The sequence below is a fragment of the Bubalus bubalis genome, chromosome 5 (assembly GCF_019923935.1).
Source record: "Bubalus bubalis isolate 160015118507 breed Murrah chromosome 5, NDDB_SH_1, whole genome shotgun sequence".
Lineage (NCBI taxonomy): Eukaryota > Metazoa > Chordata > Mammalia > Artiodactyla > Bovidae > Bubalus > Bubalus bubalis.
The window spans coordinates 53,508,693-53,525,213 of NC_059161.1; the positions used below are offsets into that span (position 1 = coordinate 53,508,693).

Genomic DNA, 16,521 nt, shown 5'->3' on the forward strand with positions numbered 1-16,521 from the left:
ATGCCTGCTGCTCCTTCCTTCAGGGCTACACGGCAGGCACTCAGAGAATACTGAAGAACAGTGTAGCCAGTCAGCTCTGTATCTGACAATCAGGGTCGCAGTTGTGCTGCTCAAAATAATGTGCATCCAGACCCCCTGGAGATCTTGTTAAAACCCAGACCAGGATCCTGTAGATCTGGGTGGGGCCTGAGAGTCTGAATGTATCACAGGCAGCTGTACCACAGCCAACATTGCTGGACTCCCACTGCTGGTTGGCCAATTCCACAAGGAGAAAGGAGAAAAGAAAAACTGCGTCTACGAACTTGATGGTGAACTGTCACTTGTCCACATCAGTAGAGGGGGTCCCTGTGATGTTCCAAAGAAGCACAGAGCCTTTATTCTAGATTGAGGAGTGGTTTTGTGATTGTTGGTTTTCATCCAACAAATCTACTCTTCTGATTACATCTTGTTTATACTCGCATTAAAACAGACTTCTCTTTCCCAATGGACTTCTCTTTCCCATGGTCAGAAGGGAGAGAGAGCCAACTGGAGTTTAGATACTGTGGTAGACAATAATGTGAAGGATTATCCATCTGTGAATGATGGAAAGTCAACAGGACTTGGAAATATGAAGTGAATAAATAACCCAATGAAATAAAGGTGGGTGGAGGGGGAAAGGACTCAGGGTAAAGAGGGGACAGAGTTAGCTTTCACTCTGCCATTTTGGGGGCACTACATCTCTGTCTGTCTGCACTTTCATTTATCTTCAGGGAAGGAGCTGGACCAGAATTCACAAAGGCCCTTCCCAGCTCTAACATTCTAGTATTCTAACCCAAAAGTCTGTGACTACTGGAGTCTCAGAATTGGGTCCAACTTCCATTACCATTCACTCACTGAGTACTGACTCAGCACCCATACAGTGCAGGCACCATGCTGGGGTCTAGGGAGTTCAATCTACAACAGACTCCGTCCCTGTCCTTCAGCAGCTCATGGTCTAGTCGGGGAGAGGGACATGCAATGCTGCCTGGTAAGCCCAAGGGTAGACATCAGCCCAGGGGCTGCAGGACCCTGCAGAAGGGGCAAGACTCCAACCAAGGGAGGAAGCAAAAGGCTTCCCAGAAATGGTGACAAGAGCTGAATTTTAAAGAATGGGTAGGTTCAGCCAAAAAAAAAAAAAAGAATGAGCAGGAAGAGGGAAAGTGAACGGAGCTTAGTTGGGTGTGATTAGAGCAGGGAAGCAGGCAGCCTAAGAAGAACCACGCCCTCTGTAGAGACTTCTCCACCACCTGCTGCAGCTACTGAAGGAGAAATCAGACACACCCCTGCCACACCCACTTCGGTGAGGCTGCATCAAGCAATTAGACCCTGAAAATCCAGCACACAAAACACAGAAAGGGCACAGGAGATGCTAGGAGAGAAAGGAAAGGAGGAGATGAGGATGCTGGGCAACCAGAGAAGGTAGTGATCACAGGGGCTGGTGACTCCAGATCAATTAAAAATAAACATCGTGGGGCAGGGCTGTGCTCTGCGCAGCAGGCTGTAAACAGCAAGCAGGGCAGCCCTCTCTGAGGACTGAGAAGCAGGAAGGGGCAGCCTCCACATAAACCTTCCTGTGGGGAAATCACCTTGCACAGTCCTCTGGTGCAAGGCTCCTCAACCCTCCTGCTGCCCATTGGAAATGTCCGGCAAACTTTAAAAAATTACCCATATTCATAGATGCTTCCAAAAAGTCAGTGTCATTAAAAAAAAAATGGAGAGTCTCTTTCAGATTAAAGGAGAAAGTGGGAAATATGGCAACTAAATGCTGTGCGTGCTACCTGATTGGGTCCTGGATGTTTTTTAAAAACCATAAAGAACTTATTGGGAAAAGAGAGGAAATGTGACTACAGACAACTGTTACTAATAGATAACATTATGATGACAATGGCCTTGGGTGTGATCACGGTAGTGTGGTTATGCTAGAGAGAGTATTCAGGGGTAAAATGTCATAACATGTGCAACTAAATGGTCCAGGGAAAAAAAAAAAAAAGCTACATACCTAGGGGGAGGGGAGAACAGATACAGCAAACATGGTGAGTGATAACTTTTGGTGAAGACTACATTATAGGTATTCATTATACTACTCTTTTGGAGAAGGCAATGGCACCCCACTCCAGTACTCTTGTCTGGAAAATCCCATGGATGGAGGAGCCTGGTAGGCTCCAGTCCATGGGGTTGCTAGGAGTCGGGCATGACTAAGCGACTTCACTTTCACTTTTCACTTTCATGCATTGGAGAAGGAAATGGCAACCCACTCCAGTGTTCTTGTCTCCAGAATCCCAGGGACGGGGGAGCCTGGTGGGCTGCCATCTATGGGGTTGCAGAGTCAGACACGACTGAAGCAACTTAGCAGCAGCAGCAGCATACTACTCTTTTTAAAAAAAGTTTATTGGAGTATAGTTGCTTTACAGTGTTGCATTAGTTTCTACTGAACAGCAAAGTGAATCAGCTATACATATACCTATATCCCCTTCTTTTTGGATTTCCTTCTCCTCTAGGTCACCACAGAGCACTGAGTAGAGTTCCCTGTGCTCTACAGCAGGTTCTCATTATCTGTTCTATACATAGTATCAGTAGTGTATATGTGTCAGTCCCCATCTCCCAATTCATCCCACTCCCCTTTTCCCCCTTACTACCCATATGTTTGTCCTTTACCTCTGTCTCTATTTCTGCTTTGTAAATAAGATCGTCTACATGAATTTTTCATTATTTTACTCTTGAAACGTTCCCTTCCATTTGACATTTCTCCCTCCCCCAAGAAAAAAAAATGTTTGTAAGTTCCTATGTAGCAAATCTCACCACTATATTGGAAACTCAGAGGGTGGGGCCAGGGCCTCAGCATTTTATGAAACGCTGCGGAGAGGGCCTTGGTTCAGGCAGGCATGAAAAGTGCTGCCCTGTTTCTTCTTGGAGCTGGAAACACCTCTGACCTCTAAAAGCCTATGCATCCCAGCAGCTGAAAGGCATTGCCGACTGTTGGAGGTGCTAGGAGATTTGGGGGGAGCTAAGGACCAGGTAGGTGTCTGTGCACCCCACCCAGCCCTGCACTAGGGAGGGCAGGCACAGGGTCAAGGAGGAAGTCGGCCCCAGGACCCACTGGGCCACAGCAGCCAGGCCACACAGTGAACCTGAATGCTGAACCCTGCCTGGCAAAGAGTCTCAAACTTGACTCGTATTATAATCACCCGGGGGGGAGGTTTTAAAAATCCTGACTCCCAGGATTTATGCCAAACCAATTAAGTCAGAATCTCTGGAGACGGAACCCAGGCATCAAAATTTCTTAAAACTCCCCAAGGATTCCAGTGTGCAGCCAAGTTTGAAAAACAGAGTACTTCGCAAACATTAGATATCACGGTTAATAATTATGTGGGCCTGACAAAGGCGGTGGCCAGCTACAGGACTCTACCAGCCCCAGCATCGGCCATGGGCTGGGTCAGCACCCCGGGGGTATTTCAGCAGAACTAGGTAAGCACCAAGCACACCCACACCCCAGCCCCCGGCCAAACACACACACACCACTTGTGTATAAAACACCTGAGTCACGGATGCTCTGAAGCTCCCTACGGCAGCCCGTGGGGCATTCTACCCATTCTGACTCAAGATGAGCAGTGGATGGCAGTGAAGAGCTGTGTGCCAATCAGGCCACGAAAGGCTGAAGTCAGAGAGCTTTGGCTTTTGCCGGTGGTCGAGTGAGGGCTTGGGCTGCTGTTCTGGAGGCAGCCGTGTGGGTCGCACTGGTACACATACTGCAGGGGATAAGGGGTGGGATGCAGGTGGAAGAACGGAAGGTCTGTAGACTGCGGGATGAAAATGATATCACCTACGGAGCAGGAGGGCAGCACATCCTCGCTTTTCTGGCCCTAAAAGAGAAGTGATGCACAGCCCCTTCTCTCCCAGAGACAGCGTTCCAAATCGGCATGAGCTGGAAGGCTCTCAAAGGTCCTGAAGGCTCTCCAGAGGGGACGTGCTGCAAGTGCTAACGTCAGCCCTTCCAACCAGTGTGTTTCTGCGGGACCAGGGCAGTGACTAGAAGGAGGCTGCTGGGGGAAGGATATTACCAGCAGCTTCTGGTGAAAACTCCCCTGACCTGTGAGGAGAGGGCCTCGAGGAGAAAGGAAGGGATGAGGGGAGAGACAGGAAAGTGAGAGGGAAGAAAGGACCCTGGAGTCTGCAAGGATCGCTCTCAGAAGCCCTCCACCTGGCGGACCATGAGAAGCCCCTGGGCAGCTCTGGAAAACACCACTGCCCATGCCCCCTTGACTAATTAAGTGAGACACTCTTATGGGTGGACCTGGAATTTAAAAGCTCTCCAGGAGACTTCAATGTGCTGCCCAGACTAAGAAGCTCGGGTCTGTGAGAACAACTTCCTGACCACAACCTTTTTGGGAAAGTAATCCAGCAAAATTTTAAGAGTACAAATTCATATCCTTTTTAACCGGATAATCTCACTCCTGCGATATAAACACACAAAGGTGTTTATTGCAGAGTTACCGATATAGGCCAAATCAACAAAACTGAAAAGAGACAGAAAGTCCACAAATATGGACATGACTGAACAAACTGGGTGGACTGTGGTAAAGAATCCGCCTGCAATGCAGGAGATCCCAGTTAGATTCCTGGGTCAGGAAGATCCGCTGGAGAAGGGATAGGCTACACCACGCCAGTATTCTTGGGCTTCCCTTGTGGCTCAGCTGGTAAAGAATCTGCCCACAATGCAGGAGACCTGGGTTCAATTCCTGGGTTGGGAAGATCCCCTGGAGAAGGGAAAGGCTATCCACTTCAGCTAGCCTGGAGAATTCCATGGACTGTATAGTCCATAGGGTTGCAAAGAGTCAGACATGACTAAGTGACTTTCACTTTCACTGTGGAATACTATGAGAGTTTGTGATTATTCTTAAAACAGTTAGATCTATAGACTCTACTGATCTAGAGGGTTGTCCATAATAAAATGGTATGTGGGAGGAAAAGTTACAGAAAAAATTTTTTTCAATTATTGGGGGGAAAAAGGCAAAAGGCCAACTCTGAGTGAATCTGAGTGAATGTACACATATGTGTGTGTGTGCTTATGTGCATTTGTCTGTGTTTGTGCATGGACGTAGGAGCAGAGACCCAAGCTTTTAACATTAGTTATGTCAGAGAGTCAGGAATAGAGAGGAGTTGGGAGCTTATTAATATTTACTTCCAATTAACTGAGCATCATTTTCTAGTTAAAACAAGGAGATACAACATCTACAATTAAAATCATCAATGAAGAAAACCCACAGAGTGTCTGACTCTGTCAGGATCCTGTAGCCCGCCAGACTCCTCTGTCCATGGGATTTTGCAGGTAAGATTACTGGAGTGGTTTGCCATTTCCTTCTCCAGGGCTTGTTCTCGGCTCAGGGATTGAACTGGAGTCTCCTGCACTGGCAGGTGGATTCTTTACCACTGAGCCCAGGGGAAAGATGACCTAGATTCAAGTCCTGGCTTTGCATGTCCTAGCTTCAGTTCCTTAATCCCTCTGCCCTCAATATGCTCACTGGCGAAAGGGGATCGAAGTGATGCCTACATCAGAATGGCACCCACATCAGAGATGAGCATTAAGTGAGATGACCCAGGCAAGCACTTTGCACGACGACATCTGGCATATTCTAGGCCACATACAGTAATTTAATAAACATTGTTGTCATGGAAAAAATTGTCCCTAAAAATTGTCACTAAAGACCAATCTTCAAAGTCTAGGTAAGCTCACCACCTCCAGCAAAGAAAAAACCCAAGCCCCCTTGTCACTCTCTGCATTGCTTCAACCTTCCCTAGAGCTGTGCATATCGTGACTTTTTTGTGCAGCCTGCACTACGGGTGGGCCATGTTCTTTACGACTTCCTCCAGCTCTGGAACGGGTCACACTGTCCTGCTGACAAGTGACAGCCTCTGGGCAGGGAAGTGCCTGGGATCTCCTGGGAAAGGATGTCCTACAAACAAAAAATAGTTACAATAATTATATAACTTCAGCCATCCTCAGTAACTGGCCCTTCTGTAAATGCTCACAATGCATATATGGATTTGGTCCTGACCCTGGGCCCGCTGAGGAGAAAGGAGCCAAAGCTAATTAGAATGATGAACAACCCCAGCCTTGTCCAGCGTGTGCTGAGTCAACTCTCTACGTTTGGATGACTGGCTCCACACACGGCTCCCTGCAAGGGGTGTGACAGTTCGAAGAGGCCAGGCCTTGTTCTTTCTGTTTGGAGCATCTCTCCTGGACAATGATAGGAGCACTTCTTCACAGGCTTTGCTCAGAACAAGCTTGCTTTTTATTCTGATAAACACCCAATAAAATCCAACAGAAAGAATCAGTCTTGCCTTCTCTTTCCCTGGATAACACTTGTGCATGATAAGAAAATGCTCCAGAAATCTAAACCCAGGGGCTCACCTTTCACTCTGCTATTTGTCAAGGAGCAGAATTCAAGGGAAGGCCAATCACTGCTCCTAACCAAGGGAATGTCGCTGCCAAACTCTTCCCTGGTACCCATATGGATCCTGTGACAAGTTGAATTGTGTTTCCCCCCAAAATTCATATGCTAAAGTCCTAACTCCCAGTAATCAGATCAGAATGTGACTGGATTTGGGGAGGTAAGTCTTTAAATCAATGCGTGTGTGTACGTGTGTGTGCTCAGTTGTGTCCGACTCTTTGGGATTGCATGTAGCCTGCCAGGCTCCTCTGTCCATGGAATTTCCCAGGCAAGAATACTGGGGCAGCTTGCCATTTCCTCCTCCAGGGGATCTTCCCTACTCAGGGATTGAACCCACATCTCCTATGTCTCCTGCATTGGCAAGTAGATTCATTACTACTGAGCCATCTGGGAAGCCATAGTTAAGGTTAAATCAGGTCATTACAGTGGACCCTGTTCCAATATGACTGGTGTCCTTATAAGAAGAAGGCATTAGGACACAGACACAGAGAGAGATAACCAGGTAGGGACGCAAAAAGAAGTCAAGCCAAGGAGAGAGGCCTCAGGAGAAGCCCGCCCCATTGACACCTTTGCCTCTTTCTTGTAGTCAGACTGGAGAAAGGCAGGGCACACACATGCTTGTGGCTGACAGGGGATCGCCTGAGCAGATAAATGCCGGTGGTCAGAGGGCGGTATCCAAGTGTGCTCTGCAAACTCCATGTATGGAACTGTCCTGGGAAAGGCAGAGAAACATGCTTTTAATCCCTAGTGCGTGGAGACATAAAAATTACTAGAAAGGGCAGGCATTTGAAAGTAGAGCTGGATTTGAATCCAGACCCAGCACTCCCCACCTGAGTGATGTAAGCGCTCTGGCCTCAGGTCCCTATCGCCACCTCACAGAGTTGATGTAAGAATAAACTCAAGACTGTGGGTAAAGTACAGAGCATATCCAGCCATTCTGCCAGCAAAGAATTACTGAAAAGGTGCTGTTTTCTAGGTCAGGTGTTAAGCAGGGAACAAGAAACAAGGGCCCCGTCCTCACCAACATTATAGTTGACTAAGGAAAACAAACATTTTACAAAGAATCGTCCTTCTGACTTGGCCCTCCCACACTGCATTCCTTTCACATTCACAATATTGGGGCTCGAAGTATTTCATCAATAACTGAATAACTTAAGTGTCAAATATTCAAAAACAATCCAATGTCCCTCATTTTTGGTTTTTATTAACAGGTGGCATCAACACTACCAAAAGGCATTTGAAGTAGCACAGTTATACGTTTTTGTGATGGTTAATACAAAGAGGATTATACAGACCCTCACAGGAGAGGCGTTGTTGGATATTTCATCAGTCCATCCTGCTGACGTCATCTGAACAGTGTATGCATTCCCGAGAGTGGGGGTCTTGCGTAAGTGGCCCCTTATTCAGTCCCCACCAGGACACCAGTGACACCACCTTATGCTGATGTGCTGAGTGGTAAGGGCAGTGATGTCACCACAAGAAAGGCCACAATAGCAGAGCTGTTTTTGCTGTGTGTTGCCCGCCCACCTCCCTGTGCTATAATCGGGGACCATTGTCTTCCAGAATTTCATCACTGCTCGGACCATGTGGCAGACACAGAAAGGGAACAGCATGGCTTTTCTGTCCCTTTGTAATAATGGCACTTTGCATTTGTATAGCACATTTAACGTATTCAGTGCATTTTCGTGTCTATTGGCTGGTCTTATCCTAATGAAACAAAACCCCATGTGTTTTGTAATTGTCTGTGCCGTAGAGACAGCTTACGAATCAGTCAGTGAAATTGTGCTGGAGGAGGCCCGATGCCCCAAATCTCTTAAAGAATAACAAATCCCACAGAAGTTGCGAATGGAGCCAGCATGATAATGCAGCAATACAGCTATTCCGTGGGGAGCAGATGCATCTGGAGCATGGGAATCAATTCAGCACAAGCTGGGGAGCCCAGAGGAGTTCTCTTCTGAGTCTCAGGGCTCTCCCTGTGGGCCCTGCCTGGGTGGAGGCTGGTACCCGGTTCTAACTGTAGGGAGAGACAGAGACTGGGCAGCAACCACAGGGAATCAGAGACCATTAGGATTTGGTAACACTGGCACATTTTGTGGCCCAGAAACATGACCCAGAAATGTTTCTTGCTTTTTCAGCAGTTTGGAAAGGGCAAGAATGAGTATCTCGAAGGGTGAGCATTTCGGGGGCTGAAAACCAGAATTTTCACTTATCGCATTTTGCAAAAGGCAGCAGCTAGAAGCAAAGCTCACACGGAGAAAAACAAGTTGTCTGCCCGTTACTTGCAAGGCATCTCACACTGGGTTGAGCATCTCCCAGGAAGCAGGAAGTTAGGCCCTCACTCCTTTAGTCCACCTGGGCACCTGCTGGTAAATTATTGCTTTTACTCTGGTACCATTAAGAAAATTACGGCTCTCTAAATCATACTCTGGGGGACCAAGCAAGAGAAAATGCCTCCTCACCTGCATTGCTGAAGCCTGGTCTACCCTTCAACTCAGTGATCTGCAGCCTTGCTACACATTAGAATCACCTAGGGAGCTTTTTCAACACCCCCTCCACCCCTGCCAATGCCCAGGCTGCATTCCAGAACACTGAAACAGAAACGCTGGGGGTGGGATCCAGGAACCGTACTTTTTAAGCTCCCCAGGTGATTCCAGTGTGCAGCCAAGGTTGAGAACCAGCCCGCTAATCATCAGGTTGGCCAATAAGTTCGTTTGGGTTTCCTAGCCAATATAATGGAAAAACCTGAACAAACTTTTTGGCCAACCCAAAACAGCCATTCTTGTGCTCAGTGGGATGCTCTGGCAAGCGAGGGATGCTCTGGCAAGACAAAGCCTGTCACACCTGCCACAGACCTTTCTTTGGTCTCCTTCACTTGCCTTAATCCCATGCTCAGCAGTGAGAATTCTACTGCATACATTATGAAAATAATAATCCAAGCCATTGTGTGGTTGCTGGGCTCATGCTCACTAATCCATTTAGCTAATTAACATGAATCAGACACCATGCTAGGCAACGCAGCAGACACAAAAATTAGGAGGACACGATCCCTGCCTTCAAGAATCAACCGTGGAAGACAAGGTGTATGAGTGACTGTAATGCGAGGCATTGTGAGATTAGAGGTTTCAGACTCAGGCAGGAAATCAGGGAAAAATTGAGCTGGACTGATGTCTTCACAAGCAACACATCTCACAGATACACACACGCACAAACAATCATCAGCACATAACACAGGACTCCATACGCAGCAGGTCTAAATGAATTCCTTGAATGAATGAAGAAATTCAGATTGCTCTTACTGGCGCTCATCAAGGCCAATACCCAGGACTCCCTGGCTCCTTTCTCTACCCCCACCATGTCCAGGCTCCTCCAGGTACCACCAGACGTCACCTCAACCTCTAATGCTGAGTCTCTCTGCCCCCATCCCCATTGCCCACCTCACACTGCCCTTGGAGTTCCAGGGTGCCTGACAGTGGCTGGGTGCCCTGCACTGGCCACTCTGCTGACTGAATTTCTCCCAGAGACCAAGGCAGCTATCCTCCAGCATCCATTCTCCCTGCTCTCTGAAATAAAATCCCTGATCTGGAGCTAAGCATATAGCGCCCCCCCCCACCTGCCCCCCACCAGAAAAGACCAGATACGGCCATTTGCCTGTGATCTGGCTGATGAATTCAGTGGAAGTGATGTGCACAGCTTCCAGGTCATGTCCTTCTCTGAAGCGGCCCTTTTCCTGTTACCCATCCACACTGCTGCTTGAAATGACATCATGGTGTGATGCCCTCATGAACCACATGGACAAGACAATGCCCTAATGATGGCAGAGCTCCGAAGGCAGGAGGAGCCTGGGTCCCCAGACACCTCTGTGAGGCACGGTCCTCTCCCATCCCACCCTCAGCCCAGACGAGTTCCTCTCAGACAGAGCAGGCTCCCTTGTATCTTTTACTCACAGTCAGACCTATAAACTGCTTTCCTGCCTCCATCACATCCTACAGTACCTGGAGTTTCTTTGTATATCAAAGAAAGGAAAAGGTGTGGCAGAAAACCAAATGACCTCTATCAGTATGGTCAATGACTTATGACTCCCCATAGCAGAACTACTGAGAATCCATAAATCTGCTTAGGTCAGCCTTCACGAATCTGCTTTGCTGATGAATTCGATAAGTTGACTAACCTCTTTTTTCTGGTCTACGTGGTCCATGGAGACTACAGAGGAAACTAAGTGATGGTCATTCTTGGTGAGTGACTCATAGAGACTGATTCCTGGGGTCAACAGAAGCTCTGTAAAAGGTGAGCAAGGTTACCAGCTCCCACAGACCAAGACAGCAAAATGCAAAGGGAGTGGAACCATGGGCTCTGGAACCAGACCCGTGAGCCAGCTGACCTTGCCATCAATCTACCATATTTCTGAAGGGAAGGGATAAGATATCACTTTACTCCTGTTAGAATGACTAGCATCAAAAAAGATGAGATAGCAAATGTTAGAGGACGTGGAAAAAAGGGAACCCTTGTGCACTGTTGGTGGGATTGTCAACTGGTGCGTCTACAATGAAAAACACTCTGGAGGTTTCTCAAAAAGTTAAAAATGCAACTATCACATGAGTGAGCTCCAGCAATTCCACTTCTGGTATATATCCAAAAGGAAATAAAAACACTATGTTAAAGAGATACCTGCACCCCCATGTTCAGCATTTTTAACAATAGCCAAGACATGGAAACAACCAGAATGTCCACTGACAGATGAACAGATAAAGCAGTTGCATTATATATGTTTATATGTCTAGTCGCTCACTCATGTCTGACTCTTTGGGACCCCATGGACTCTAGCCCACCAGGCTCCTCTGTCCATGGGGATTTTCCAGGCAAGAATATTGGAAAGGGTTGCCATGCCCTCCTCCAGGATATATGTTTATAATGGAATATTTAGTTCAATTCAGTTCAGTCACTCAGTCGTGTCTGATTCTTTGTGACCCCATGGACTGCAGCACACCACACCTCCCTGTCCATCACCAACTCCCAGAGTTTACCCAAACGTCTGTCCATTGAGTTGGTGATGCCATCCAGCCATCTCATCCTCTGTTGTCCCCTTCTCCTCCTGCCCTCAATCTTTCCCAGCATCAGAGTCTTTTCAAATGAGTCAGCTCTTTGCATACAGTGGCCAAAGTTTTGGAGTTTCAGCTTCAACATCAGTCCTTCCAGTGAACACCCAGGACTGATCTCCTTTAGGATGCACTGGGTGGATTTCCTTGCAGTCCAAGGGACTCTCAAGAGTCTATTCCAACAACACATTTATTCAACCACAAAAAGAAGGAAATTCTGCCACTTGTGACAACATGAAGGAACTTGAGGGCACTGTGCTAAGTGAAATAAGTCAAACAGAGAAAGATAAATACCGTATGATCTCATTTTCATGTGTAATCTAAAAACAAACAGTAAGAACAACAACAAAAAACTAATAAAAAGAGATCAGATTTTTGATTATCAGAAGAATGAGAGTGAATTTGATAAAAGTGATCAAAAAAGTATAAACTTCCAGTTTATAAGATAATTAAGTAGTAGGGATGTGATCGGAGAAGGCAATGGCAACCCACTCCAGTACTCTTGCCTGGAAAATTCCATGGACGGAGGAGCCTGGTAGGCTGCAGTCCATGGGGTTGCTAAGAGTCTGACACGACTGAGTGACTTCACTTTCACTTTTCACTTTCATGCATTGGAGAAGGAAATAGCAACCCACTTAAGTGTTCTTGCCTGGAGAATCCCAAGGATGGGAGAGCCTGGTGGACTGCCGTCTATGGGGTCACACAGAGTTGGACACGACTGAAGCGACTTAGCAGCAGCAGCAGCAAGGACGTGATGGCATTTATGGCACAAATTGGGTTTCCCTGGTGGCTCAAGCAGTAAAAAATCTGCCTGCAATGCGAGAGATCCAGTTCCACCCCTGAGTTGGTAAGATCCCCTGGAGGAGGGAATAGCTACCCACTCCAGTATTGGAGAATTCCATGGACAGAGGAGCCTGGTGAGCTACAGTTCATACGGTTATAATGAGTTCAACATGACTGAGTGACTAACACTTTTCACTGTCATGGCACCAATTAATGGCCTCCGTATCTATGCTCATTGCCTTGGAACTCTGTAGTCCCTTCCACTGTGACCTTGGGCCTGGCCATGTGACTTGCTTTAGCCAATAATAAGACACTAGAAGATTTGATGTGGGCTTCCCAGGTGGCTCAGTGGTAAAGAACCCACTTGCCAATGCAAGAGACACAGGAGACGTGGGTTCGATTCCTGGGGTCAGGAAGATCCCCTGGAGGAGGAAATGGTAACCTGCTCCAGTGTTCTTGCCTGGAAAATCCCATGGACAGAGGAGCCTAGCAGACTGCAGTCCATGTGGTCAAAAGAGTTGAACACGACTGAGCACAATTGAGCGCAGGATTTGATGAAAACCAAAGCTTGAAAAAATGCTTGTGTATTTCTACTTCTCTTGCTTCTCTATGACACCACAAGAATAAGTCTGGAATAGTCTCTGGAAAATGAGATGGCCCACCCCGGCTGAGGGCATCCTAGATTAGCTGACTGCAGGCAGATAGATATATGAATGAGGCCCAGCCAAGACCAGAAGAACACCTTCTTCTCCCCACAAGCCCAGCCAAGATCAGTGGAACTACCAGATCACTCAAGGACTTACAAGAAATATAAATCATGGTTGACATGAGCAGCTATCATCGTGGCAATGGAGACCTAATAAGGACAGGGCCAACCAGCTCCCCCAGATTAGAGTGAGAAGCCAGGGCCCATGTGGGAAGCCTGGTGTGCTGCAGTTCATGAGGTTGCAAAGAGGCAGACACAACTTAGCAACTGAACAGCAAGAGTGTGTAAGGCAGCTGTGGTGAAGTCCTTGGTTTCTCCAGCTGTGGCCTTGGGAGTGGAGGGAAATGAGGACAGAGCTCTTCTCCAGCTTCTGGTTCAGCAACCCTGTGACGGCACCATTATCTACACCGCGAGTAAAATGTCCCCCCTTTCCCTTTGACTAACAAGGAGTCTGCCACAGAAGGCATCTGAAAATAAATTATACATGAGACACAGTTTCTGAACTAGTTGCAAGTTCTGTTCCAGGATATTTTTACTTTTCTTCAAACATTCCCTCCAGGGGTGAACAATCCCACCAAGAAATTAAATAGAATTAGAAAAGAGCCTTAAAGAGATCCACTTGGCCCCATCACGGTGAGCTAAGCCTATGATAGGGTCCCTGAGGCCCTCGGGAGCTTCGGTATTTGTATCTTCCCTTTAAAATAGCTGAGCAATATTGTTGTCGTGGTGGTCCTTAAGGAGTGTGTTTCAAAGAGAACTGACAGTTCCTCCTTCAATGTGGAGACTGAAACTGTGGACTGTGTCCAAACAGACTTGCCTTCAAATCCCAGTTCTACCAACTTATGACCTAAAACACTCCAGGAAACATGTACTGAAACTCTCTAAGCCTGATTTTCTCACCTGTTAACTGGGGCTGTTAATCGTGGCTACTTCACAGAAGTGTTGTGAGGATTAAGAGAGTCAATCCTTTTAAAGGCACACCGTAGTCATTCAAGAAAGGTAAGCAGTATTGTCACGCCTTGGACATTCCCCAAGCCACAGAGAATTCTCATCTGGAAAACTTCCGAGCCAAGGATGGTCTCTCCAAGGCATTCCACTCAACTGCCTCTGAGTTTCTGCATCCCTTTTCTCAGTAGTATGTCTCTCCATGAAAATACACCATTCCCTCCAGAGCCCTGCAGGAAGAAATACATTAACAGCTAAAAAGACTGGAAATCAAGCGAATCCCTTGTGGCAGGGAGTGCCAGTGATTACAGAAAAGGCATCACCTTTGCCCTTCTTCCACATAGTTAATGAATGACAAATTTTGTGCTCCAAAGTGACATGAGTCTTTCTCCAAGTTCTGGTATATAAATGCATTTAGTAGCCTCCTCTTAGGTCAAAGAAATTGGGACAGAGTTTGAAAGTGTCTATTTATAAATTTGTAGAGTCAGCAAATGGCTGATCTCTGCCACAGAATGAAATCTCTTAAAAAATAAAAAGATTCCCCCCACCACCTTATAAAAATGGGAGATGCTTATAGTAGTATCAGCTAGCTATTGTCATAATAATGCTGCATAACAAATCACTCCAAAATTCAGTGGCTTAAAACAACATTTATATGTGTTCATGCATCTAGAGGTTGACTGGGTGTCACATCACCTAGTTGGTCTGGCTCTGGGCTACAGGTAGGCTCAGGGCTGTATCTCATGCCTCCCATGCTCCTTGCACCAGTGGGCTGGCCTTGGTGATGTTAGAAGTGCAAGAAAGGAAGAAGAAATGTCCAGTTACTCTTAATGTCTCAGTACACACTCACAAGTCCTCTCTCATTCCAGTGGACACATCCCGTCACATGGCTGAACCCTACATCAGCAGGGAGGGGAAATCACTCTGCTTCCAGCAGGAATAACTGCAAAATCATATGCAAAGGTCATGGACACAGGCAGGGCCAGCTTCAGGACGTGCCACCCATGCAGATGTGCCTGGGCCCTACACTCAGGAGGAGGGCCCCACCTTTGGCTGAATGCTCTGCTGCCAGCTGTGTAAGATTACTAATAAATTTTTGTTATGGATCCCTAAATTTTCATTTTTTACTGGGCCTTGCCAATTATATAGCCAGACTTGAATATGGGGGAGGATAAAGAATTTGGAACAATAATGGAATCTTCCTACTTAACAAACTGACTTTGGACTACAGAAGTGTCATATTAATTCCCCAACTCCTCCAAGATCCTGCATTCAGCACCACATGGAAGAATTTCTGCAGTGAACCCGGGTTCACACCATTCGGCTTCAGGTCACACCATGATGCCCTCCCTAAGAGAGAGGTGTGGTTCTGACAACCATGGAACAGGGAGGGGCCTAAGTGGTCATCAGTTGTTACACTTGGGGCCTTACCACCACCTTATTCTTTCCAGAATTAAACTTGGAGCACCTGGCCCCCTGCACCAAACTGGTTATACTTCCCCAGTGAACTCAACCGGAGAAGGCAATGGCACCCCACTCCAGCACTCTTGCCTGGAAAATCCCATGGACGGAGGAGCCTGGTAGGCTGCAGTCCATGGGGTCGCTAAGAGTCGGGCATGACTGAGCGACTTCACTTTCACTTTTCACTTTCATGCATTGGAGAAGGAAATGGCAACCCACTCCAGTATTCTTGCCTAGAGAATCCCAGGGACAGAGGAGCCTAGTGGGCTGCCGTCTATGGGGTCGCACAGAGTCGGACATGACTGAAGTGACTTAGCAGCAGCAGTAGCAGCAGTGAACTCAACACCCCCACCTACCCCCAACCCCCCTGCCCCACTTATCCTTTTTTTTCACATCCCACTGTAACTGCTCAATGGAAAGAGTAAAATTATCCATCTGTGAGAGCTTTTCACATCCACCACAGTCAGAAAACCTGCAGAGAGACTAGACATACTCTTGGGGAAATCAGGGGTGTGAAACAGAGAATCAAAGGTTTGTCAAACCAAAGGGACATCCCAAAGCCTCTCAGGCAGGTTCAGGCTAACTCAAAACCATCCCAGACATTAGGCTAACTTCATCTGAGGGAGGTGAACATTTCTTAGTCCCTGAGATGAACAACCCCAAGGTTAGACAACAGCTGCTTATGAACGAAGTTTCTCTTCATTCTATGCCACTCTCAGGCTCTCATTTAAGTTCATTTCCTCTAACCAGTCCCTGAACTTGGAGATGCAACAGGAGGCCCCTAGTCAATCTCCTCCATACAAGAACCCTTCCTGAGAAGAGCCGTCTAACCAACCTCTGCTCTCCATACTCCACCCGGCTCTCTACACTTGGCAGTGACCCTCAGAGGGACAGCACACCTGGTGGGGAGGGCAAGTGGCTCTTGGCACGAGAAAATGAATCATAAGCACAAACTGACACAAGAATCCTGCAGTTCAGACAATTACCCAAAGAACACATTTTCTGATAATTATAGAGCTAAAAATGGATCCACTCTGAAAATTCCTTCCTTTCTCCCGAGAAAGCT

At 47.1% G+C, this 16,521-nt stretch overlaps 1 protein-coding gene across 32 annotated transcripts in view; it reads right to left on the bottom strand.

Moving 5' to 3' along the window:
* The window catches only part of CNIH3 (cornichon family AMPA receptor auxiliary protein 3), a 182,288-nt gene that overhangs the window by 45,011 nt on the left and 120,756 nt on the right, over window positions 1-16,521 (bottom strand). The window contains exons 1-2 of one of the 32 annotated variants that reach the window (XM_044943140.2): window positions 14,845-15,532; window positions 13,950-14,224 (exon numbers count right to left, since the gene is read on the bottom strand). The exons of 29 other annotated variants lie outside the window; for them this stretch is intronic. The gene's annotated coding sequence lies outside the window, so the exon portion shown is untranslated. Of the gene's footprint in view, window positions 1-5,749; window positions 5,970-13,949; window positions 14,225-14,844; window positions 15,533-16,521 lie in introns of those variants that run through there. 2 more of the 32 variants (XR_006641103.1, XR_006641104.1) reach the window with 2 other exon arrangements.